Raw genomic sequence first — 27,124 nt, 5'->3', positions numbered from 1 at the left:
AAATACATCATAGATATTATCCCTAAGGACTAAAATTCTGTTTCTAAGGTTGCACTTAGGATTTTTTTGCCTTTTTAAAAAATTAACAGCTTTATTGAGATATAAAAATCATATGCCATAAAATTCATCCATTTAAAATGTATAGTATAGTGGTTTTCAGTATGTTTACAAACTGTGTAACCATTTCCACAATTTTTAGAAAGAAACTGTATTCTTTCTTTTTATTAGTCATTCTCCCTTTAAAACCATGTCATGCTAACAAATTCTTCTCTAGCACAAGAAACATTGGTCACCTAGAACACCAAAATCAGCACTTGAGGAAGAAAAGACCTGGGGGGCAGAAGACTTGATCTACAGGCATAACAAATACTGGAAAAACTGTGAATTTGGGATTGTAGAGTACTGCTTCCTATAACTGATGCTATGAACATTCCTTTGAAAACCCGGACATGATCCGAATACACAAGACATGAAACCACTTGCCAGTGAAAGCAAAAAAATCTTTCATTGCAGACACTCTTCACCTATTGCACAATGTAATTTGTTTATTTCAGGAGCAGAAGACAGAGGATGATCTGAGCTTTATTTAAGTAAAACAAGAGTTCTTGTATTCCAAGGGAAAAAATCTGGAATTTAAAATAGCATTCTTAAGGGTTCACACCCAACATTAAAACATATTTTACAAGCCAAATGAATGAATGAACGAATGAATGAATGATATTTTAAGGTGTTGCTTCCGTGGTTTATGACATAGTCCATAAAATGGCCAGTATAATATCTCCCCCCTGAAACTTAGTTACTCCCTTGCCTCTGCTATGCTTGAAAGAAATCTGGATCTGAAATTCTAAGTAGAATCCAAGTAAAAGGAGGCATTTTATTCTATTTCCCACCTTTGGTAGTTATAACACTGGAACTTTGTAGTCTGGGCTCTGTGGTGGCACATGACATAGGTTAAGGAAGGAAACTTGCAACAAACAAATCTACCCTATGTTTATGAAGCCAAAAGAGTCTGATGAGAAACTCACTGAGTGAAATCTAGCTGTGAAATATCTAGATCCTCTCTAGGATCTGGATTTTCTAGAACAGAAGCTAGTAAGAGCACCTACTACTACTTTCACCCACTTTTGGGCAAAGGCACCCTGGTGTTGGCCATCTGTAATAGGGTGGTTTCTGCTTCCTTTTCTTTGAAACAACCGGTTAATGTGCAAATTCAATCTCCTAGGGAATCATCTTGAAAAGAAGATAAGGTCTCAAGTTTTTCAGATCTTTTGCTCTTCCCACTCATTTTCAGTCCTGGCTAAATATCAGAATTACCTGGGGAGTTTCAAGAATCCTGGAGATTGGGTCCAAACCCGGACATTTACTAAATCAGAATCCTGAGGCATCTTTTTATATCCACCAGAGGATATTCTGACTCACATCCAGGGTGGAGAACCAACAGACAGCCTTCGGAAGTCCTACCCAACCCTCTGAGAAAGGACTTTGGCTTCTCTTTTAACTGAAACTGTGTGCTTCCCTAAGCGTTATCGTCTCATTAGTTGCTCAAGAACTGAATTTGGGTTGGTTAATTAAAACTTCACAACATTCCCCCCATGTACACTGAAATTCTTACCGATGCTTTTCTGGGAGTCAAGTTTGAGTGTTGCCAAAGCTCAAGTTTTAGACTCAAGACATTCTTGGTTGAGGGAGAGGCGGAAAAAAACAACAAAAAACCCATCACTATGTTAATCTTTTTCAGAGTTCTTCCCACACTGCTAATGTGAGATAAGCTGTCATTTTTAAAGGTTGAAGCCCCCCCTCCCCTTTTCTAAGCATTCTGGTCTTTGACAATAATGACAGAGCAAACCTTTTCTTTCCCCAAAGCCTCATCTTCCTTATCCACAGATAACATTACTGACCTACCAACACAGGCCATGGGCTTCAAAGTTGTTTACCCACTAGCTCTGGTAGGCTTGCCCTGACCCAGCATCAGTGTCTCACAGAGTCCCCTGTTGTGACCAAGAATATGTCCTTAAAATGTGGCTGGCCTCCCAGGCAGTGGTCACGGAAGAATGGAGAAATGACCCCACAGGGTCTAATCCACTGACCTTTACTTTGCTCTCACCAACTGCCCAAATAAATAAAAACAGCAGGGTAGCTTAGTTTCCCAGATGAATTCCAATTTATCCCTAAATATCTAAGCCTGGTCCAATGTTTAAAAGTTCTCAGGCCATCCAAAATCTGTCAACTGGCTCCCAACCAAGGCCAATTTTGCCCTCCCAGGGACCTTTGGCAATGTCTGGAGACATTTTTGGTGGTTACAACTGGAGAAAAGGTTGTTACTGGCATCTAGTGGGTAGAGGCCAAGGATGCTGCTAAACATCCTACAGTACACAGTATTGCCCCCACAACAAAGAATTATCCTGTCCAAAATGCCAATAGCACTGAGGTTCAGATACCCTGGATTGAGTCGTTTACCAGACCACTGGTTTGAAGAGACTCTTGTTACCAGTAGCTTACAATACGAACTGGGGGCTCAGGTCATGAACTCATGGTTCACAAGTTCGGGTCCCACATCAGGTTTGCTGACGGCGCAAAGCCCACTTAGGGGGCTCTCAAAAATAATAAATAAATTAAATTAAATACGGATCACAAACTCAAATGCCTTCAAGGTCCAAGGAGATAAAGAAATATCACATTAAAAAAAGTGGCTATGTATGAGGCACTAGGGTGTGGTGAGGCCTGTGCCAAATGAGAATGTAAACACTCACTAAAATCATTCAATTTTTTAAAATAACACTGGGTTAGTCAAACAAAACATGACAGCTGGCTACATCCATCCTGTATACCACTGGCAGTCAAACTCTGGTTTAAAGAGTTTATCAATTTAAACAGAACTGGATGATCACCCAAAGACATTGTCTAGCCTTGTCCCTTATACCCTATGGAACTTCCTGAGCCCCCAAGCTGGGGAACAGGATGAGAAGCTGTTCAATTAAGAACAGACTAGGGATCAGGGGCTCCTGGGTGGCTCAGTTGGTTGAGCATCTGACTTGGGCTCAGGTCATGATCTCACAGTTCGTGAGATGGAGCCCCACATTGGGCTCTGTGCTGACAGCTCAGAGCCTGGAGCCTGCTTCAGATTCTGTGTCTCCCTCTCTCTCTGCCCCTCCCATGTTCTTGCTTGGTCTCTCTCTCTCTCTCTCTCAAAAATTAATAAACATAAGAAAAAAAAAAAGAACAGAAGAGGGATCAGATTTTAAGGGTTTAGTTTCAGAGTCTCTTAGTGCTAAGAGCAGGGGCCAATATTGGAAACTCTGAAGGTGAGAAAATGGAGGTTCCCCCCCCCCCCCCCACTGATCTCCATTCTAGGGAAATCCACTGGCTATTATAATCATCAATATCACACAATGCCATACAAGTAAGGTCATTATTTAACGATGACACCATTCACACAAAATTTTAGAATTTTCACAACAGTTCATGATGAGGAAACTGAGGCCCGGGAATTTCAAATGAATTGCAAAGATTACCCACATCTGAACCTAAAATTAATTGGTGTGTCTTTTTTCTCTGTGTAATTGCAACACAGCAACCAAATGGTGATGAGATTTCATTTCAAGGTGTCAAACACTCATGACTAAACTCTCTACCAACATAAGTAAGTTCTACATAAATGTTAGATTTAAGCCTACTCATCACCATCCTCTTTTCTCATCAAAAACACATTAACATGTTTGCCCCAAGTCACCGTTTTAAGATCTCGTTTCCACATAAACAGAAGAATTGAAAACAGGTTAAATATCTCCAGCCCTCCTTTCAGATCAGGCTGTAGAGAGGAAAGCCAAGTCAGCAAATGGAACACAAGAAGAAGGAAGCTCGGATCAGATCTGAATATCCCCACGTGTATGCATGCTTTCTGCTGGAGGAATTCCTGGCCCGAGGAGACAGTATAAACAAACGCGATCCAGAGGGAAACAAATGATAAGATAAGTGAGACCCAATAACTCCCTCTGTCCTCCCCTCCACCTACTTCCCCCAACATATTCCATCAGAAAAACAATGTGAGCTCGGGAGGATTCAAATGTAAGCAGCCCCCACCCTCTGCTACCACACAGCTCCCTTTTCTCAATTAGGGGGTTAGGGGTAAGACGCGCTCCTTGGTGAGGTCAGTGATTGTGGCTCCCCTCACATGAAACCTGGCCCATGGAAGACAACCTTGTCCTTTTCCCACAAGGAGGCTATGAGCACAGGACTGACAAGGAGGCAATTCACTGCTCTTCCAGACTCAAATTACAATCCAAGGAGTGTAGTAGGCAAAGGTGGAGTGAGGAAGAAAGGTGGCTTCAGTCACAGCCTGAAAAGAAACTGGGTCAAACTAAAAATAGTATTTTATTTTTTTAAATTTCAAACCAGTCCCTTAGCAGAAAATGTCAGAGGCACGGCAGTTTCTTGCCACAGTTCTTGGAACTTCTATAGTTGGAAATGTCACCTACACACAGACTGTTAAGCCCTAAATGGGTCATAGAGGTTTTCTAGTCCAATCCAATCCCTATTCTTAATGTTTAAAATATGAAAATATAATAACAGGCCTTTCATTTAACGTTCTGAGAACATGATGCAGTCTCGGCCATCGCCTTCAATTCCAGCCCAATTCATTCCACACTGTCTCAGACTTCTTCAAATTACCACTGAGTGCAAGTAGCAGGGTTGAGGACTGCTAATGCAAACAAGATTGCATACAAACAGAATGGGAAAGAAGCCAAATGTTATTGTTGTTTCTTCTGCCGTCATCATCCTAAGTCAAATAGCCACTAATATGGGGTAACTGTAGCTGCATTAAAAAAAAGAAATGCTAAGGGCGAAACTGTATGACATTTTCTGTATCCACAATTTCACCAACTTTCGAGAGGAGAGAATGCAAAAGGGACCTTCAAATGGTTTAAACTGTCTACATCATTTCCTTGAACTTTTTACAATATTTTTTTGTAATAAATTCTCAATATTTAGAAGAGCCCTTGGTGTAATCCTCTTGTTGCAGAACTACAGGCTCTAATTAACTAACTCATGTCTAATCATTTCACTGCTTGGTTTTGCAGATCTCTATGAAACAAATACATTTAGATACATACGAACAATCTAACCTGGTGAATGATGCCGACCACTATCCCTCACTCTTCTCCTAGGATGCAAATCTGCAGGGGTTTTAGGGAAGAAGAGTGAAGCCAAGAAATGGCACAAAAACATCTACTAATGACTTGGGTCACATCCCCAAGAAACAGAAAAGACCAAGGCTACGGGGCTTTGGCAAAGTTTTATTTAGGAAGCTGCTCTTAGTTCTGACCCACTCTTCATAGAAGGACACCTGTCAGAAGCATACAATTCCTTGGCAAACTGTTGGCAAAGCTTTACCTCTAACTTATGGGGTCTAAAAAAACTCAGACCCCCATCTTTTGCCCCTTGAAGTGATGGCTATGCATTAATATATCCACAGTGTACTATCTAGTCTCCTCTGTTGCCAAGAAGGAGCATGATGAACTAAAACCGGGCAGGAGGGAGGGGCCCTGGCTGGCTCAGTTGGTAAAGCATGTGACTCAATCTCAGGTTTGTGAGTTCAAGCCCCACATTGGGCATGGAGCCCACTTAAAAAAACAAAACAAAAAAAACAGTAAATATAAAAAATTTTTTTAAAAGCTAAGATTATAGGTACAGTTTGTGGCTCCAAAACAAGACAAAACTAACCCATGGCCTTGACCTGGTTTGTAGGTCACCAACAAGCTGAGCACAGCCAAAAAGCCAGAATATAGAACCCATTTCAAAAAACAAAAGATGGGCATCTCTTATTGCCCAGACAATGCCCAAAGCTCAGATCTGGGCTCTCTACTCTTGGAAGCCTAAATTCAGAAAGCCCATCAGATGGGCAATATTTGCCAATTGCACAGATTTTTTTTTTTCTTTCAGAAATGAAAAGGACAAAGACCAGTTTAATAGTTGACCCTAATTATGTACCTGGCAGAATAAAAGGTACCTTCAATTCCAATCCTGGTGCAATTTATAGAACAGAATGAACTCAGGTTATTACGAACGGTGACTGACATACTTAGGAAGTGTAAGAAGATGAATGAAAAAAAAAAAAAGCTTCTGAAATCAATGTCTGTTGAATGAATGAATATCATGTTTGAACAACTTATCAGCTAATAAGCCTCTTGTTTTCATTTCCTTTTCCTGGCAATATACTGTTAGGGCATAACTTTTCTATTATTTCCCTAAATGACACAGTTTTGAGTTTTACTCAATTGTCTTCATTAAATATTGTCAAAGGGGCAAAATATCCAGTTTTAAGCCAAAAGGAAAAGATCTATTGTAAGTTAGGAAATCGTACCAACTGCATTAAAAATTGAACCTGCTTCCCTGGGTTTCCACATTTAATTCACAATAGGGGCTGAGGTTTAAAAGAACTGCAATCGTATATTTGGCACCAAATTTGCTCCACTGTAAAAATAAATAAAAGTCTCTCTTCTGAGGTGAGAAATAAAAAAGCTTATTTTAATATCTAAGGATAAACCAATATTAGATTACATGTCTGACTACTACTCAAGTTTTCATTATTTTCTTTTCAAAGGGGCTTTTACAATTTATGTTAAAAGACAACAAGGAGGAAGAAAGCTAAGAAGTTATGGGAGTCAGCTTCTGGAGCTCTGTTCTGGGTGAGAAGGTTTTTTTTTTTTTTTTTTTTTTTTTTAGATAAGAGATTCAACCTATTGGAAAGTTATCTCAGTTAACAAATACAGTCTAATGCTGGACAGGCTCCAAAAAGATTTAGAGATGGCATATAAGAGCATTTCTTTTTTCAAATAATTTGCCTATCACCCACACAGCAAAAAGGAGGGAGTTCAAAAGTTTTATCATTCAAATACACAGATGCAACATTTTTAATCCTCTGCAACAGTTTCTGCTCCAGAAAGTCAGACTTTAAGAAACTATTCAATGAAGGGGCACCTGGGTGGCTCTGGTGGTTAAGCATCCAACTCTTGATCTCAGCTCTGGTCATGTTCTCACAGTTATGAGTTCAAGCCCCATATTGGGCTCTGCATTGATGGTGCAGAGCCTGCTTGGGATTCTGTCTCTCCTTCTCTCTGACCACCACCCCCCTGCCCTGTCCCGCCTTGTGCTCACTCTCTCTCCCAAAATAAATAAATAAACTTAAAAATTTAAAAAAAAGAAACCATTAAATGAAGAAGCATTTTTACTCTCAATGAACCCAGCACTTACTGACCCTGCACTGTTTCAGAAGTAAGAGATACAAAGGAAGTTATGATTCCCCCTAACTCGATGGAGAGAAAAGAACACACAGGAAAACCAGAGGCAAGGCAACAGTGTAGGGGTGCAGAGAACTAGGCTGCCTAGGTCCCTAACCTAGTCTGCCCCTTACCAGTTGCGGGACCTGAGCTAGGCAAGTTCCTTAACTTCTTCATGCCTCAGTTTCTTCCTTTGTAAAATGGTGATGATGGTACCTTCTCATACAATTGTGAGAGGAGTCAATGGTTAAGCCCATGTAAAGTATTAGGAAGGTCCTGGTTCAAGGTAAGCACCTCACATACCTTGACTGTCAGCATCGTGTCAGCTATGTTAAGTTGTGTGGTCAGGCTAAGGGCTCTGAGGAGGAAGGACAGAGGGGGGTGGTAAAAGCTGAGGCAGGGAAGGCTTCCTGGCATCTGTGGCACTCAAGATGGATCTGAGAGCACAAGGAGAATTTAGAAACTCAGAGGAGCACACATTCCAAATGAGTGGAGCCATTACTGGACAAAGTCACAGATGGTGTAAAAACCAGGAGTGCTGAAACATCCACAAGGAAAATAATGCTCACCAAAGCTGCATATGTATTTGGCGACCTCAGATGAACCGCGGGGAAGGGGGGAGGCCTCCGTATACTTGCTGCAGTGCTCCTGGATTCAGCGTTTTAACTAATTTTTGGATGTGTGTACTATGAACGCAAACTCATTCTGAAATGCTCAGTTCTCTCCTCCCGGAACAGTGGAAAGGATGCCAGACAATAAAAAGGTAAACTCTTTTTTTTTTTTTTCCCTGCAAAAATAGTCTGCTAGAGTAGAATGTAGGTCACCAAAATCAACTTGCATCTCATTTGCATCCGTCCCGCTCTCAGTGGTGGTACTTACTAAGTGGTGGCTTGGAGGAATCAGAGGGACGGGAGGCAATTCAGATCCATCCTTCACTTCCAATCTCTATCAGCCACTCTAAACACAACCTACTGAAGAAGCCAGTGAATGTGACCTCACAGGAGGTATCCTCCACCCGAGCCTGCCCCATCCACCAGATGTTACTCTCAAGCCACATACAGAAACTCCCCTCCTTACAGATTTCTTCTTTTTTATGTCTATTTACTTAATTTTTTTTTTTTTTTTTTTTTTTTAGGGTTGGGGCTCCTGGGTGGCTCAGTCGGTTAAGCAGTTGACTTTGGCTCAGGTCATGATCTCAAGGTTTGTGAGTTCAAGCCCCACGTCGGGCTCTGTGCTGACAGCTCCGAGCCTGGAGCTTGCTTCGGATTCTGTGTCTCCCTCTCTCTCTGCCCCTCCCCTACTCATGCACACGTTCTCTCTCTCTCAAAAATAAACATTATTTTTTTTTTTTAATTTTTAGTGTTTCTTTACTTATTTAGGCACACAGAGAGAGTGAGCGAGCGTGCACAAGCTGGGGAGGGGGCAGTAAGAGAGGGAGACAGAGAATCTCAAACAGGCTCCACACTGTCAGTGCAAAGCCCGATGTAGGGCTTGAACTCACAAACTGTGAGATCATGACCTGCATCTGTTAAGAGTTGGACACTTAGACTGAGCCACCCAGGTGCCCCTAATATTTATTTTGGGGAGGGGGGAGAGAGAGAGAGAGCGAGCACATACACATGCAGGGGAGGGGCAGAAAGAGAGACAGAGGGACAAAGGATCCAAAGCAAGCTCTGTGCTGAGAGCAGAGAGTCCGATGTAGGGCTCGAACTCAAGAACTGAGATCACCCGAGCTTACCGATTTCTTAAATAGTAACTGTGGTATCAGTTGCCTCTAAACTGAGCTCTCAGGGAAACCATTAAGAACAGATGCTGTGAGTGTTAGAATACATTTCACTTGGAAGATTTCCTCCATTACCAAGTTAGAACTCGAAATGCCAATGTAAGTGACAGTAGTCCACGTTCCTGATGCAAAGAAGAAAAATCACAAAATGAAATATAAGAATTTTCATTTTGACCGTGCCCCCTCTGGAGTTTAAGCAAGTTTGCTAACCTAAAGTGGCAAAGGTGCCTGCAATTATTTCCTACAATAATATAAGGATAGGCTTAAAACTTGGAAATACCGGGAGTATGACATGAAGCCAGGGAGGGCCCCACAGAAGTTACAACTGTGATTATTTCCTGAACCAAACACCTAAGGCTCTCAGTGGTACCAGGCTTTGTTGGAAAAGCTGGGTCTCCCTGATCCAACAGCTGTAACTTTTTAAGTGATTTCACAGAAGACCTCAAGATTCTCAAGCCAAAGCCACTCTTTATGACATCCCCAAAATATTTACACGATGAAACACTTTCAATCTTAACCATGTTTTGTTTGTAAACAGCTTATTTGTTCTGATGACCATAATACCAACACTAAAAGCAGGCTTTTAAACAAAGTAGTTCAAATAAAACCACACACAGACACACAGGCATTTGTGACACCCAGAGCCTATCCACAGAGCGAGAAAGCCAGGATTCAAATTCCTTGGCACCTACTAAGCTCCTGTAAGCACCACCCAAGGACACGACCCACTGCTGATATCATGCCTCCTCGCTAATTTATACTTCTGAAAACCCACAGAATCTGACTAGTGGATGATAACACAACATTACAAATATTGGACAAATCTCTCCTACTCCGTTCTTCTCTCACATGAGCCAGCCTGGGACAACCGATCCTGTTTATGAGAAAACTCCTCCACAGATAAGAAAGCCACTGTCCAGCTCCTCTACCCCAATGGTGCCTCCGGTGCCATGGGTGGCCTGGCAAAAGCCTCTAGTTATCTCTGCCTTAGTCTCTCTCTCTCTCTCCTTTCCTACACCTCCTGGGAAAGTTATCTGGGCCAGGGAGAGAACAAGAGACATCTAGAAATGCCGGCTGTGGGGTAATAAGAATTGCATTAAGACCTGTAACAAGAATTTTAGAGACAAAAAAAAAAAAAAAAGAAAGTCTATGTGAGTGAATGTATTCCAACAGCAAATAATTACAAAATACATCGATTTCAGACACATGGAAGGCCTTCTATACTTCAGGTCACGTGCTACATAGGCGTTTTCATTTATGCTGAGATGAAACTACTTCACAGAAAGCTAAAGGAGTATTACCATTGACGCCAGAACTACCAGTGGAAAGAATGCAATCTTGAATCTCCAATCATGGCTCTACTATTGACTCAACAAATATTTATTAAATACCTACCAATGGTCAAACACTAATTGCTAGAGAGACGGGGAAGGACAAGACAAAGACCCTGCCCTCAGAGACCATGGGGGCTGGGGGGGGTGGAACACATTAGAATTGCTGTCAGAATTATAGGGACACATGAAAAATCAGACAATCGAAGGAGATGTTCAGTCAATGATAAGTTCTAGGACAAAAACAGTGACAATTTCTGATGCTGTTTCCTCATGAGGATGTAACCGCCTACTTAAAACAAGACGATGAAATGTCAACCACTTGGCAGTCAATGTCCCCAAGCATCTACCTGCACAAGAATGCACATGCATACACATTCACAGATACAGCCTTGTTCCCCCTTAACTGCAATGTCTGTGATAATCCACTTTGGCATGTAACAAAAGCAGAAGGTAAACAAAATATTTGTGTAATTCAATTACACTGAATGCAATTAGATTACAAATAACTGCATTCATCAAGAATCTATAAAAAGACAAACCCTGAACAATTAATTCTACAAAAGGATAAATAGAAGTCCAGATACAGGGATAACACTAGTAATATTAGAAATATCATCACAACTAGTCAAATGGCTGCCTTGCCTACCTTGAAGGATTGCCATGAAGAGCCAGGCTGGTTTGTCAAGTGAGTCATACAAATAAGGCTCAGAGATATTAACCCAATGCCACAGTGTCAGAAGTAGAATTTAACTCATCTTCAGATTATTTTGAGAAAAGACAATGACCAAGTCCTTTGTAGAGTCACAAGATTTTATACCTAGAATCAGCTTTGGGAAACCCTCTATAGCCCCTCTCCCACGTTGTCCCCTGAAGTAAAGAATTACCCCAGAGTGGGGTAGCCAGCAATGACAGAGCTAGAGAATGACCCAGGCCTCCTAGATTCCTGCCCAGCCTGCTTCATTCCCAAGGACCTGCATCCTTTAGGCAGGCGGCAGGCTTCTAGATTTTATGGGAACCACAAGGCATGACATGGACTTCCAGAATTCAATTTCAGTTATTAACTGTTCCTATAAACTTCCAGAGAGCTGCACCTAGGGCAAATCGAGGCCTTAACCGGTGGCCAGAGAGCTCTCTCTTCATGCAAAACAGAAGACACGCCCTCCTTGAGAAATATGCCTCCAACTCGGGTCAGGTACATTATTAGGGAAATTATGCATCTAGCCTGAAAGGGAAAGAGCATGCCTCAGGAAAAAGGCTCCAGCATTACTTCTGGAGAGAGGAGGGTCCAAGGTATGGGCACACGAGAGGGAAAGGGGTCTAGAACTGTGTCCAAGCTATTTCCAAGAGAATGGAGGCCTGGGCTGTGGAAAGGGTGAAGAAGAGAGAGCAGCTGGGCCCGGAACGAGCATTTGACCACACCCACTGGCCACGCCCTCCCAGCTGCCCGCAGAGCCACAACGAATTGAAACAGCAGTGGGAGCAGTTAAGATTCCGACGGCAGGAGTCGCCATGGCAACGGGATTCGTCTCGCAGACAAACTCCGCTTCAATTCACTAGGTCCTTCTCCAGTCTCAAGCAACTACCAACTCATTGAGCGCAAAACGGTCACGGGTAGCATATGCTCTTGATGCTCTCCTGCGGGTGGAGATGGGGTAGGGGACCAAGCTAGAGGAAATAAAGCGCAAGTATCAATTCCTGGGCCCACCAAAATATTTTATGGGGGCAAAAAAACAAACAAAAAACCAGAACATCCCATCACCAGGCAGTGAGCGACTTGAGAACAGAGCCATTAGCTGGGTTTGATGAATGAGTGAGTGAGTATGCGAAAGAATGAGGGTGCTAGGAAAGGAAATCCAGAGGACTTTTATAGAGTTCTCGGGCCCCAAGCACGTCTCAAGTCGGAGGGCAAGCCCATTTGCAAGCAGTTGGATTTTCGACACCAGATGGTTCCTATTGCCCAGCCCTCCTGCCCCACAGCGAGCCTCATCATTAGATTGTTCGACACCCCGCACCGCCTAACCAACTCCCAGCCCAAGGCTCCGGGCAGACGCTTCGCCCCAGCTCAGGTGCTCTTTGTGGAGGGAGCAATCCGGACAGGGAAAACAAGATGCACCTTTCCCAGGGGGACGAGAGGCGCGAGCGCCCTGCGGCGCCCCGAACCCGCTCCGCAGGCGGCGCAGGCTCCGCTCCCCGCTGTCCGCCAACACCCCTTGGTCTTTCCGCAGCGCAGGGTTTCCCTCCTCTCCTGCGAGACCTTTAGCTTCCAACTTTCGCGGAATTACAGTCACCTCGTCCCCTTTTCAAATAAAGCTCGAAGCGAGGGCTGCAGGGATGGTTGGGGTTCTGCTCGGACGCGGGCGGGCACACGAGTCCCTCCTTCCCTGTTGCCACCTCCGAGTCCACCACGTCTGCCTCGGAGCCTCCCGGGCCAGCAGCTCCCGACCGCGGGCAGGGCCCCCAGCCGAGGCCACGACCCCCGGCGCCCCGAAGCCCCAGCCTCGAGAGCCTACAGCAAGGCGGCGAATGGTACCCTGCCTGCTCTTTTGGCATCCCAGCGCCTCAGAAAGAAAGGAGGGAGGGACCCCGTCCTCGGGGGCGCCTTCCTCCGGGCTTGCCTTGCTTTTCGCCGCGCTTGCAGCCATTTTCCCAAACCCAGCTTGGCAGCCGGGAGCTGTCTAGGTCCCGTTCCCACCCAGACCCAACCTGAAGGACGGGTTTAATATTTACCTACTGGCCCTGGGGCTCCGGAGAGGCAGCGGGAGGGCGCGCCGCGAACCCAGCGCCCGGCCCGAAGTAGCGCGCCCACCCCCCACGCCACCGCGCGGTGCTACTTAATGAATGAGTGCGGAGGGCGAGGCGGCACGTCCCCCTTACCTGAGCAGCCCCTGCATGCTGGAAAGGCGGCTCTGCGCTCCGGGTACAATGGGATCCGGTTAAACAGTTTCCTTCACAGCCGCTCGTAGGTTACCAACTCGCAGGTGACATCACCCTCTCCTCGCCTGATAGGATACAATGTGGCGCCCACTGCGCATGGACTCCCCAGCCGGGCCCGCACACCCCTGGGAGTTGTAGTCTCGATCTCACAGGCACAGCCCGAGTAGCTACGCTAACCACGGTTCACGGAACTACACTTCCCGTCGCATTCCTCGGCCGCTTCGTCCCCGCCCCCTGATCCCGCCCCCCTCCGGACCCGCCCCCTCCCCGCCCTCCAGCCTTGCAGTGTTAGTGGTGGTCGTTCAAGAAGCTGAGTTGCGGACACCGCGGCGAGGGGGGTGGGGGGAGGGAACCCTGCGGTCGTGACCTTTGACTTGACCTCCATTCTGCCCGGTGAGGGCTCTGAGGGCCGCCAGGGGTCGGGCGCTGGTGCGCACGGGCCAGGCAGCTCTGACCATCCCGGCTCTTGGCCCCAGCTGGAGGGAGAAGATTAAGCTTTTCGCTGCCTTCCTTGCGCTTAGAAACTAATTAATAGGACGCACTGGTTTCTGGGTTAAAAGCGGTCCTGGAATTCCCCCCACGTTCCCGAGGAAGAGGCGATGCCGGCCGCGAAGAAGAGAAATCCCCGTGTGCCCCCACTTAGTACAATTCACCTTTCTGTCCTCTTTCCTTTTCCCATATAACAGAGTCCGGGTGACCAACCAGAACGCAGGGAACAGCTTAGTTGGCTGAGCTGACAGGATAACGGAGGCTGTCACTAATAAAAATGCGGTGTAATAATAGACAGTCGCTGCAACCCTCCTTCGGGGAGCCTGCTGCTGCTGCAGAGATAGTACTATCGCGCAGCCATGCTTTTGTTCTTCCCTGCAGCGGACTTCCCGCTCTGACGGCTCTCAACTCCCAGGAAGACGACGTCCTTGTCTAAAGTTTTGATAAATGACACATATGCATACATGCACTTTTAAATCCACAACACTCTCCCCTCCTTTTCCATGCCTTTCTCTTAAAATATTTTTTAAATGACCTAAACCAAACAGCATCGTGCTGTTCAAGAATGCCGTGATCTTAATACAGCTGAATGTTTAATTTTAACTAAAGCAAAAAGTGTGTGGCAGAATTCTGACCCTTTAGGAGGATTTTATTTTCAATATGTAAAATTTTTCTGTGACATTTTTCATTATTCAGTGGATCTCAAGTATTACGAAAAATTAACACTGAGAGCAGTTCTTCAGGTGTCTTTTTAACTGAAAAAAAAATCAATGTATCTAGTTATTCCAGTTGTAAAGGTAAATTATAATGGCACTGGATGTGTCTCAATCACGCATAAGGATCAGTTCACACCCTTATTTCTGCTAGCAAAATCTCTAGAAGACTGTACATCTTGGGGGAGGGGGGAAGTTCACAATTAAGATTTCAAACAACTGCACCTAATTACTGGAAATCTTATCACTCTTATTTTCTCATCTCATTATGCAGCACTAACTTGGGTTCAAGAAAAAATATTCATGGAACTGGTTGAGGATATCAGCAGAGACAAATGCTTTGTTTTGCAGAGAGAAGTTTTAGTTCTGAATTCTGATTTTCTTTTAACAAACCAGACACATTTTTCTCCACTGAAGGAAGATGGCTTGAATGTTGCTCTCCTGTTCTAAGCTATTCTATCCATTTCAAATATTGCGTTAAGTGGAACCCAGACAATGCAAATGGTCCCTTGGCCATCAGATCAAGAGTATAATCAGTGATATTCTAGTTAATGGGTAGGCTTAATGTATTGCAGCTCATTGTGGAAAGATATTCAGAAAGAAACTTGACCTGAAATGATACTAAAGGCTCTCCAGTTTTATAACGGTGTAAAGCTTTTAGATGGAAATATAATCAGTGAGCCTGAAATTTATTGAGTCAATAAATTGGGTGTAGGGCTCTCTCTAAGGCAGGGCTTATCCTTATAGATAAAAGTATATTATTGAGGTACATTCTGAGCAGTAACTTTATAGGACAAATCACTTTACAGCAATTTCTCTTGGGTTTTCAAGCAGTGAAGGAGAGGATGGAGCCTGCCTGTGGAAAAAAATCCCATTCTCTATAGCAATTAATATTATAGAGATGTGCCGTGTTACATAGCTCATTTCCATATATATAGGACATCATGTACCTACACTGTAAGCACAGAAATGTGTGCATGTGCACATGTGAGCTGTCCTTCCTTTTGAATAGATATAGATAACAGATACAGAGAGTAAGATTTGTATTTGGAAGCATTTTTCTGTACATGGTGATGGATTTGAACTGATCCCTGCACAGTTTCATTGGTAACCAGGGGAAACAAAGATGGCTTTTCAGCATCAGAAATGCAGCCCGTAGACCTGGGACTAGAGGAAGATTAACAATTTCTATGATACAGAAGGGAACTCTCTCTCTTCCTCTCCGTGAGACACAGGCACATACATTCACATACACTCATTGTATGTGTTTGTATTTAATTCTAAGTGACTAAGTAGTCTCAGGAGCCATCAAAAACACGCACTATGTATAGCTTAATTTATATTCTCAGCCAAAGGGTTCTTTGCTTTTTTCCTTTTCTTTTTAAAATGATTGCTGTTGTTCTAGAATGAGCTTATGAAAGACCCTGCCTTGCCCCGTAATCATTGCCTATTAATTAGGAAACTGTGGGACCACTGAGAATAGATTTAATTGACCATCCACAGGTGGTGGAGGAGGGAAGGTGCTTTGGGGGTATTTTGCTGATCTTTCAAAATAACCTCTCCCAGTTCTGGTTACACAGTTTTACTCTACACATTGGGTTTTTTTTTGATAAGAGAGGACATGAGATATCAACAGAGAAAGAATTTTAAGTTTGTAGCTTTGCATGTGGTTTCACACAATAGCTTGGTGTTTTGCAACAATTGAGGTTATGTGCTGAGCACGGGTTTGGGATCAAGCCATTTTACCACTTTTGAGCAATGTGACTTTGCTTATTCTGTGTTGCTTTCTCCTTCTGAGCCTTGATTTCCTTATTCTTAAAATTGAGCTAACAGTAAAACCTACTTCACGAGGTTTTTGAGCATTAAATCTGATGAGACGTATAAAAACACCTCTGACGCTGAAAATTCACATGCTAGTTCTTCTTACCGTTTGCAATATTCCCCTGAAGATGGTCTCAAACGTCAATCCTAATTATGAAACAATAAAAAGCTATAAAACATTTGTTCTTAACAAGCAACTATTAGAAATTATATGTGAGCACATATTATGTCACTATTTTGCAAGGAGGCAAAGTGTGCTTTGAAGAAAAAACACACAAAATCCAAATAGAACAGTGTTGGTCCTTGGCTTGTTTTCAGATCTGTATCCCACCAGTGCCCCAAGCTGTCCTATCACAGGCCATGTTCTCCAGATTTCTGAGCAGACAGAGGCACTGATGAGAGGTTGGAGGCAAGAGGAAGAATGAAGCCAGGGAATTTTTCTATTTCCACTTCTACAGAGTGGCATTGGGTAATGTTTCTGGCAAGGGCAGCAGCATTTCCCATGTTGGGCTCGTCCATTGTGGTCTTGGCTTCTTCTAGACCACCCCAGCCTCCGTTAATGCCACCTTCTCCCCTTGTCCCTCCGGCCTAGGGGTGGAGGTAGCTTCCTGATGTTGTTAATCTCTCCTTTCATATTTGGCTTCTCGGGCCTTCTGTCACCCCACGACCAATTCCCTGTGCTGTATTATATCTGTTTTAAATACTTAGAACGGTTTTTGTTTCTGTGGTGAAACATGTAACTGAGACGCTCATGTCTTAGTTCAAGTTCTTTTAGGGGCAGGCAACAGAAACTTGTCTATGGCCAGTTTATGGAAAATAAAGAAATAGGATTAAGTGAAAGGATTAAGCAACCCAGGCTCCACTCACAAGCAGGAACCGACCAGCTCAGGGAATCACAACAGGGGTAGTTTTTGTAACTTGTCTCCAGAGGGCTCAGTCTCCACATCTCTTTGTTCCAAGTCACAAATTCCTGAGAGAAGCTGATATCCCTATCTCAGGGATATCCCTGAGATATCTACCCCTAAGCTGATTATCTATAGCAGTGGTTCCTAAAATGTGGGCCCCAGATCTGCAGCATCAGTATCACCTGAGAAATTGTTATAAATGCAAATGCTTGGGCCCAACTCACAGACCTAACTGAAAAGAAACTGCAGGAATGGGCCCCCCAGTCTGTGTTTTTACAAGTCCTGCAGCTGATTCAGATCTACAGGAGAGTTTTCGAACCACTCCTCTGTAAAGAAGATTACAAGACCTTCTTAGATCTGGTCACTCAGGACCTCTCACTATGTGTCTGGGAGTCTTCCTCACGAGGAGAAAGTGTTGTGAACTTAGTAGCCGCCTCGAGAGGTGTCGAGTAAAGCTGGTAAATCTGTAAGGGTCTTAACGGTAAAATTTGGTTCTTCCCTAGGGAGAGGACGTTATAATATTCGGAGCCAACTAATCAATTTAGTCACAGCAAAGTCACTTGGAAAAGATTCATTTCATCGTGTTTAACTGAGAACTCAGAAAAGCTGAAAAACCAGCATCGGGGCAGTATAAGGGAGATGCAATCTTACCAAAATCTAAGAACAGTTATAGTAAGATCAGGCCACAGTTAAGAGGGGACATGAAAACAGCTCCAGCCACTCAACTTTTCAGAACAGCTCCTGAGAATTCAGAAACAGATACTTTCCTTTGTAGACACCTGGCTGGCCCAGTCAGAAGACCGTGTGACTCTTGATCTCAGGGTCGTGAGTTCAAGCCCCATGTTGGGTGTAAAGATTACTTAAAAAAATGAAAACGTTAGGGGCTCCTGGGTGGCTCAGTTGGCTAATCATCCGACTTCGGCTCAGGTCATGATCTCATGGTTAGTAAGTTTGAGCCCCGCGTTGGGCTCTGTGCTGACAGCTCAGAGCCTGGAGCCTGCTTCAGATCCTGTGTCTCCCTCTCTCTTTCTGCCCCTCCCCTGCTCACACTCTGTCTCTCTCTCTCTCAAAAATAAATAAACATTAAAAAAATTTTTTTTAACTAAAAACTTTAATAAGAAAGAAAAGAAAGGACAGAAAAGAAGAAAAGAATCTCTTTGACTATCTTAACTAGGATCCCTATACTAGCTTATTCATAACTGGCTTATGCTTGGCTAATCCATGAGAATTGTATTGTTCAATTCTGTAGCCGCTGGCCCCATGTGGCTATTTAAACTTAAATTAATTAAAATGAAATAATATGCAACGTTCACTTCCTCAGTAACAATTGTCATATTTCAAACAATGAGGCCACATGAGGCTAGCGGCTACCATATTGAGTATCTCAGATACAGAGATTTGAGAAAGTCATTTCAGAAAGTTCTGCTGGGCAGTGCTGCTCTGTCACCTTGTGAATTTTCAAATTCTGTCCTGCTGAAACCCATCTTTTTTTTTTAACATCTTTTCCAGGTCAAATTCCAGAGAGAGAGAGAAAATGAAAGAGAAAAAAGAGGCACACACAAAAAAATCTGATTGTTCCAGTTCACCATTTTAAGCCAGATCATGCCAGAAATCATTAGTTGCCATGAGAAAGACAGCTAGCCCAACAATCAAAAAAAAAAAAAAGACCAAAAATTTTAAATAGGCACCACACATACACACATACAAATCCCATAACCAAATGGTCAATAAGCGTGTGAAAAGGGCTCACACTGGTCATCAGAGAAACGCAAATAAAGACCACAGTGGGATACCACTCCACACCCATCAGCCTGGTTAAAATTAAAAGGACTAACTATATTAATGATTGCCAACTAAATCATACACTGCCAGTGAGACTATCAATTTGTATAACTACTTTGGAAAAGTCTTTATTCGTATCGGTTAAATGTGAACATACACATACCTCACAGCTTAGCAATTCACTCCCAGGAAAATACTCAACAGAACTGAGTGTATGTGTTCACCAAAAGACACATATTCGAATGTGAATAGCTATGCTATTCCTATAGTCCAGGGTGGCCATGCCATATCTGGGCTATACTAAAAATATTGTTGGTTTGTCTCAAATTCAAATTTAACTGAGAATTCTGTATTTTTACTTACTGTATCCGGCAGCCCCATCATAGCCCCAGACTAGAAAACAACACAGGTGTTTATGCAAAGTAGAATGGATAAATAGATTGTGGCATCGGCACATAATTAATGCTATATAGCAGGAGTTGACAAACTTTTTCTGTAATGGGCTACATAGTAAGGCCATGGGCCATATGATCTGTTATAACTACTCAACTCTGCCATTGTAGCATGAAGGCAGCCAAGAGGTAAAGAAGTGGGCACAGCTGTGTTCCAATAAAACTTTATTTACAAAATCAGCAGCTGGCCTGTGAGCCATAGTTTGGCAACCCCTGTTATCCAACAATGAGAATGAATGAGTCATGTCTACTTGTAAAAATATGGATCAGTCTCCACAAAAATAACTTTGAGTAAAAGAATATATAGTGTGGTTTCATTTACATAAAACTAAAAAACAGGGAAAACTAATAATGGTGTTAGAAGAGTAGTTACCTTTAGGGGATGAAGGAGGTCTCTAGGGTGGTACTGTTGCTCAAATTTTTTATCTGGGCACTAGTTACACGGGTATTTCACTTCAATAATTCGTCATGCTGTTCATTTATGATTTGCATGCTTTTATGTTTGTACATTATGTGAAAATAAAATAGTTATATAAATTTAAAAGTAGGCCAAATCATCTCAAGATCATGCCCATAAGAATTATCTTATAAATTCTTATACCCAAAGTTTTGTTGTTGTTGTTTTGTTTCTTTTGCATAATTATAACAGGAATTCCTGTTCTTTGTAGAGAATTTGGAAAATGCTGCTACTTAAGGCAATAAAATCATCCATAAGTCTGCAAACCAGAGAAAAGCATTAACATTTCTTCCCCTGCCCTCCTTCTCTTTCAAACCTGGGATCACTTTATTTTATAACTGACTAACTAGTTAAAAATATATCTTGGGAATTTTCTATGTAACTAAGTTGTGTTCCATCTACATTTTAATGGCTACCAGTATTTTATTATGTCAAGATAACTATTTTTTGATTGTACAATAAGTCACTTTTAATTTTTTGGTATTAAAAATAAGGCGCCTGGGTGACTCAGTTGCTTAAGCGTCTAACTTCCGATCAGGTCATGATCTCATGGTTCGTGGGTTCAAGCCCCACATCCTGCTCTCCACTGTCACCAGAGTCCTCTTTAGATCCTCTGTCTCCCTCTCTCTGCCCCTCCCCTGCTCTCTCTCTCTCAAAAATAAATAAACATTAAAAGAAAAAAACCCTTTCACCTGTTTCATTATGAAGTTCAGAATTTAAAACAATTTAAAAAAAAAAAAACTCCTTGGTACTTCCTAGTTCAATTTTGGTGCCCATACGTGAGTACGTATTTAGAAGCAGAAATACAGCACAGGAGGACATAAAGGCTTTTAATGCTTTTGATATGTATTGCCAAATGTCCCACATACTTGTTTTTATTGTTTGTAGATGTTACAGTTGATGTTTCTTATGAGCCCACATAGGTCTGGTATTACCTGAGAGAATTGAAGCATATCCTGAGAGGAATTTAAACTGGTAGAAACGAACTCTAATAATGCCAATGGGATGGTTGAAGAAACTATCAGATAAGAAAGAATGTCCAAGGGAAAAGGAAGCACCTTCTGTTTTCTGTAGTTATCTGGCCCTCTAGGATAGATATGCTAGGTGTATTCATTTGCTGGGGAAGCATAACAAAGTACCACAGACCGGGTGGCTTGAAGAACAAAAATTTATAGTGTCACGGTTCTGGAAGCTAGAAATCCAAAATCAAAGTGTGGGTAGGGTTGGTTTCTTCTAAGGGCTATGAGGAAAGATCTGCTCCAGACCTTTCTCTTTGGCTTGCAGATGGCCCTTCATTCCTTATGTGTCTTCCCACAGTCTTCCCTCCATGCGTGGCTGTCTCTGTGTCCAAATTGTCCCTTTTTATAAAGACACCAGTCACACTGGATTAGGGCCCACACTAATGACCTCTCTTTAGTTTGATTGTCCCTTTAAAAACCCTATTTCCAAGTAAGGTCGCACGCTAAGGTACTGGAGGTTAGGATTTCAGCATAAGAATTTGGGGGTGGGGTGGGGGTAAGGTGGGAGTAGGGGGTGGGACAAAATTCAACCCAGAACACAAGGTGAACCCAAACAAGAGAAAACTGACTTTGTTGATCTCAACACCAGCATGTTACAGTCACATAAATTTAAAGCAGTTGAACATCTGATTAGGAATTAAAGATAGGAACTAACAACTGAAGATAGCAACCTGAAACTTATGAAGAATAATAAACAGAAAAAGCCAAGTACTTCTGGCATAACATGGCAGTCTTAAGGCTGACTGTTTCTGGTTTCAAAGGCTGAAGTCTTGCCTCCAGGTACACAGTCCTGTCACTGTTGATCAGGAATTCTCATGTGAAGACTCTACCGACCTTCCATTGGTAAAAATTCCCTGGCCCTGCATTTTAGATAAACCATCCCAAGTTAGCTTTCAAAATATCCCCTACCGAGTATGTCACGTAATTTTCATTTTCTTTTTCTCTTTAAACATCAAATCTCCGCGTGGGCCCTTTAACCCAAAAATGGTCAGTCTACATGTGGCAAAACCTTATCTACATGTAAAAGATGGGCTGGGTGTTCTATGGAGAGAGAGAATTTTATTTACTTTTTCTGTAACTTTCCTCATTGGGAATTATCCTGACAGATTACAATCTCCTTTGTAGCTGAAATATTACAGCATGGAGGATTTATGTAAGAGCCTTGTTTCACAGCAGGTTATGCTAGCACTTAGGCACTGGATTTGGAGATTAGGGGCGACTTTAGTCCTGTATTACATGAGAACCTTGTGATGTGGAATTTCTCATGAAAAGCCACACTTCAATACAATATGTCATGGCATATTATCTTTGTGAGAGTGTTTTCTCTTCACCAAACTGTGATTGTAACCTTTTCTCTCGGGTTGTCTGTGCCCTCTCCCTGTGTCTCAAACTCCTAAAATAATATTTTGGGTTGTCAGAAGACTAGCCACCCAGCTAAAGTAGAAAAGGAGATATTGAAATGCTTTATTCTGGCTTTGCTTTCCTGCGAGTGACAGGTTTTCTTCTCTGGGATTTATGTTATTGTTTTAGGAAATTATACTCATTTAAATCTAAACATAGTTAAAGCAAGTAAAATATAACCCCATTACTTTTCACTCACGTGTAACAGTGATTCTGAATAACAGGGTCGTCCCCCTCTTGACTTACGCATGGAAGTTAACTGTGCGGGAAGCTATACCACCTCTGGCTATGAGCCTGCTAGAATTTGCAAGTTGAGTAGCTTTGAGTAAGGTCAACGCTAGGATGGGAAACTACAAAGAAAACCCAGATGTCTCTGAGAGGAATATATGATTTTAAATATGTTTGACTGTATTCCTAAAATTTTAGGGGCAGATCCCTACAGCCATCATCTCAGGAAGCCTTTTCACTGATACATATCCCCTACTTAAAAAAGGGACTTAAAGAGTCCCCTGCTCAAGGCAGATCCACATCAGTGGGATGCCAAAGCCCTATGGAACTGCCTCATAAAAACCCATTGTTAGATTTCAGGGATTTTGTGAGTCAGTTGTTAAACACAGTTAATATTAAAAACTTAATCATACAAACTTACACTTAAATAAATTATATTTAAAAAAAGTGATAAACCCTCAAAACTCATTGCATGTTCATTGTTACTACATTTTACAGTTATCTATGATCTTGAGATTCCACCTGAATCTGAGCGGTGGGAAACACTAAGTCATGGTATACTGCTGCACATCCCTTCCCAGTCAATCCAGTCAGCGACAGCACATTGGTAGCTAGAAATCAGTCATGGTGGGAATAGTTCCATCATGGAAATCTGCAAATGCTACCAATTAGAGCTTCCCCCGCAGATCCAGTTGTCAGCCATTTACCTGCACACTCCACCCCCTGCATTTGTAATAAAAGAGAACAATGGTCCTCAAAATGCTATGCAATGCTCTGTATATTTCTCCTGTGGCTTCATTCTGCTACTGAGCTGCAGAAATGAAGTGCATACGTCATTTTACTCAGCTTGGGCAGAAGTGTGGCGTCAGATCCTGAGCCCAGAAGAGACCAATTCTGCACTGGTTGCAGGAAGCTGAGCACTTTTCCCTCAAGCAGGAAAGAGAAACATGGTGATAGGTTTAGCAGCGGGGAGTGGTTTTGAACCAGGAAGAGAGGAAGTCAGCGTGGGGTTGTAGGTATCATTTTCCAGAGAGAATTCTGGAAAAACTGCACTAGTGCATGATGACACAGCAGCTTAGAACAGGGCCCCACATGCTGTTCTTAAAACTATCTTCACGAGTCCGCAGAATAATGGTAAAATAACCTTAAAAAGATGATGTAGTGAGGTTTTTATGGAATGAATTTTTTTCATTAAAGACCATTTTTTATTAAGGGATCGTAGATTAGTCATCTCAAGAGTATAAAGACAACTTCATTAGAGGCTGTTATCCAAACTATATACAGTAAAATCTTGGATTGTAACTTGTTCTGCGACTGTTCTGCAAGACAAGCAAACATTTCTAATAAATTTTAACTTGATAAATAAGCAATATGTTGTCATATGAGTAGTACCTGACACTGAATGTCACCTGCTCACAACTGAGCCAATGGTTCCTCTCTCTCTCTCTGTCTTTCTCTCTCTTGCTGTGGGATTGTGGGTGATCATCTCCCATGCTTGAATGCTCCGTCTCAGGCCATGGTGTTTGGCAGAAATCAGTGATTTTCAGAACGTTGGAAGGAGCCCACGACCGGCACTAGTGTATTTTTTGTCACTTCAAAGCACCTATGGACAGTCCTTTGCTTTTTCCACCCAAGAGTAAGCTTAGGAATGCTTTGCTTCATTCTAGGTCAGCCTGCCTGCAGATATAGACCCTTTCCTCTGCTGCCTTATTGTTAGTTACATTAAATACAGTATGACAAGAGTTTATTAATATTGGACTGTGGTCAACATCTGTGCCCCCATGCAGAAAAAGATTCCATTGAGCCAATAGATAGTCCAGTAGTGATAGTGAAAGTCATTCTACACAATAACCCCCCTCTCTCTGGTCTCCCTCACACCAGCCACAAAGGTTTTCAAGGGTAAGTGCAGGTTAATTTGTTTATTTTTCTTTAATTTTGCATTTTCTTTATTATTTTGCATTATATTACAGTATTGTAATCATTTTTAATGAATATTGTTTTGGGTTGTGAAATGAATCATCTAAGTTTCCATTATTTCTTATGGGGAAATTCGTTTTGATATACACGTGCTTTGGATTGCAAGCATGTTTCTGGGACAAATTACACTCACAAACTAAGGTTTTACTGTATATGGATAGCTTATATTTTAAAAATTATTTTGTTCCAAAAGTCCATTTTGTGCTCATTTCACCTGCTTGCAATAGAGAATACATGTTTTTTTCTTTATTATTATTAAAGATTTTTGATGTTTATTTATTTTTGAGAGACACAGAGAGAACGGGGGAGGGGACAGGGGCAGAGACAGAGGGAGACAGAGAATCTGAAGCAGGCTCTGTGCTGTCAGCATAAAGCCCGACACAGGGCTTGAACCCACACACTGTGAGCTCATGCCTTGAGCTGAAGTCAATCAACTGAGCCACTCAGGTGCCCCACATGTTTTTTCTTAAAAAAAAAAATAATAATGTTTTAAATGGTGCTTAGGTTCCCAAGCTAGACCAAAAAAGCAAACACATTACAGAATAGAGTTAGTCATAGCATTAATCTTATAGGCTTGAAGTCTGAATGGTGAGGAAAGGGGACAGCCTTTGCAACAGTAAAGAGGGTAGAAGAGAAGAAAGACCATTCCTTTTCCTTACCCTGAGCCAATGGATGATGCCCTAGGAAAATCTGAACCCGGTGAAATGTGTCCTCATCCACTTCTTCACCTCACCTAGTGCCTTGCTCTCTCAGTAGCTTGTGTCCCTTCCCTCCAGGCTTCCACTGCCTCGTGGCACTCTGTTCTCCACCATGGTACCTTCAAAGTTCTATCCGAATTCCAAAAGTGCTCCAAGTTCCACTAATTACTTGCCCTCTTCTCCCCTCCATCAGAGCCCCTCCATCTATTTTCCCAACACAGCTGGTCTCAGGTGTCATTGAACAGGTTTACACAATGTAAGAATGGCTGATAGCCCTTGATTTTCGAGAGTCATTTCTTAATTTCTAGAAATGAATCTTGCCAACACGGGTTATCTTTAATTGACACTATGTTGTGACATTTAAAAACAAACAAACTATGAAAACCAAGATAGAGCAAGAGTTGGGGAGAGAGTATGAGAATAGGAGGGAATGGGGCAGGTCCCACAAAAACACTGCAGGCGAGTTGCTTAATCCTTTAAAATGTGTTTGTGATTTTCACAAACCCCACCCTTTGACCCATAGATTTTCCTGAACTGGCCAGAGTCGGATTTTAGCTAATCCTTGTTTTGGTAATGGCCCACTGGTACAAGCAGCCCCAGAATAACAACTGTCTTAAGATTAAACATTACAATCCTCTAAATTTTTCAGATTCATACTTGAAAAGCTCCACAGTTCCCATGAGGGGGTTTTGTGGGAACTGTGGAGCTTTTAGCCACAGAAGGGGGATGGCGGGAGACCAAGTGTGTGAGCACATGTGTGTGCATGTGCACACACGTATACTGGAGTAGATGTATGCACACTTGCACAAGCTATTTATCACTTTGTAAGAAGAGGTCAACGTGTAATTAAACACACAAAGAGCTGCAACAGATTCTAGCTTTGCTCAGTTTAGGGGACATGTCTCAATCAGCTCTAGAATCTAAACTCAAGTCTAAAAGTCTTTCTACCCAGCTCTTCCCTTCTCAGACCAAGGTCTTCCTGCTGTGGTTACTGTGTATTCAGTGTATGATTCTAATCTCACTGCCTCTTTTTTTCCCTATTTAAACCTATACTTACTCACCTACGCCTTGCACAAAGCAGGTGTCTTCTGGTGCTTGAATTGCCTTTTGAGCTATTCAGAGTTAACTAGAACTCAGTCATCTCTCAATCGGCCTTTACTCATTAGCAATAAAGGCTCATCAATTAGCTATAGTTGTTCATCTATAAACCTGAACACTAATGAACAACCACGAACGTTGATGAACATCCATCAGGTGTAAATAATAGAAGGGAGCCCGCACAGATGGTGATCATTGTGGGTCAAATCCTTTATCTTGCATTCATAGTGGGTGCAGAGCCATGCAAAACACAGAAGGCCACGTGGCCCCTGACCTTGAGGAACTGAGAGATTAAAAAAAGTGAAAGTAAGAGTACATCTCTCATTTCACCACAAGGAACTTCACCAAAGGAAAGGAGAGAAATCTCGGCAATTTGAGAGAAGATCAGAAAGAGACACTTTTGCAATGGAAGCCACGCTTCTGTTTGGGCTAGGCTGAAAGGCAAGAGAGTACCCACTTGCCACTTACATTTTTTGCTAGGCAGCAACTGCTTACTTTTTTGTCCTAGAGCACGGCTGTCTGACAGAAATACGAGACACACAGATACTTGAAAATGTTCTAGTAGCCACATTAAAAAAAGTACAAAGAGGGGCGCCTGGGTGGCTCAGTCGGTTAAGCGACCGACTTCGGCTCAGGTCATGATCTCGCGGTTCGTGAGTTCAAGCCCCGCGTCGGGCTCTGTGAGGACGGCTCAGAGCCTGGAGCCTGTCTCGGATTCTGTGTCTCCCTCTCTCTGACCCTCCCCGTTCATGCTCT

General features: G+C 42.6%; 1 protein-coding gene across 4 annotated transcripts in view; it reads right to left on the bottom strand.

Moving 5' to 3' along the window:
* The window catches only part of DAAM1 (dishevelled associated activator of morphogenesis 1), a 174,296-nt gene extending 160,878 nt beyond the window's left edge, over positions 1 to 13,418 (bottom strand). Inside the window, exon 1 of one of the 4 annotated variants that reach the window (XM_015071838.3) lies at positions 13,269 to 13,418. The gene's annotated coding sequence lies outside the window, so the exon portion shown is untranslated. The remainder of the gene's footprint in view (positions 1 to 13,268) is intronic. The other 3 variants (XM_053224497.1, XM_027065825.2, XM_027065826.2) reach the window with 3 other exon arrangements.
* Between the last annotated feature and the right edge of the window lie 13,706 nt (positions 13,419 to 27,124).

Source organism: Acinonyx jubatus, chromosome B3 (assembly GCF_027475565.1).
Source record: "Acinonyx jubatus isolate Ajub_Pintada_27869175 chromosome B3, VMU_Ajub_asm_v1.0, whole genome shotgun sequence".
Taxonomy (NCBI): domain Eukaryota; kingdom Metazoa; phylum Chordata; class Mammalia; order Carnivora; family Felidae; genus Acinonyx; species Acinonyx jubatus.
The sequence above is the reverse complement of the archived record's forward strand: the minus strand, read 5'-3'. Positions and strand labels throughout refer to the sequence as shown.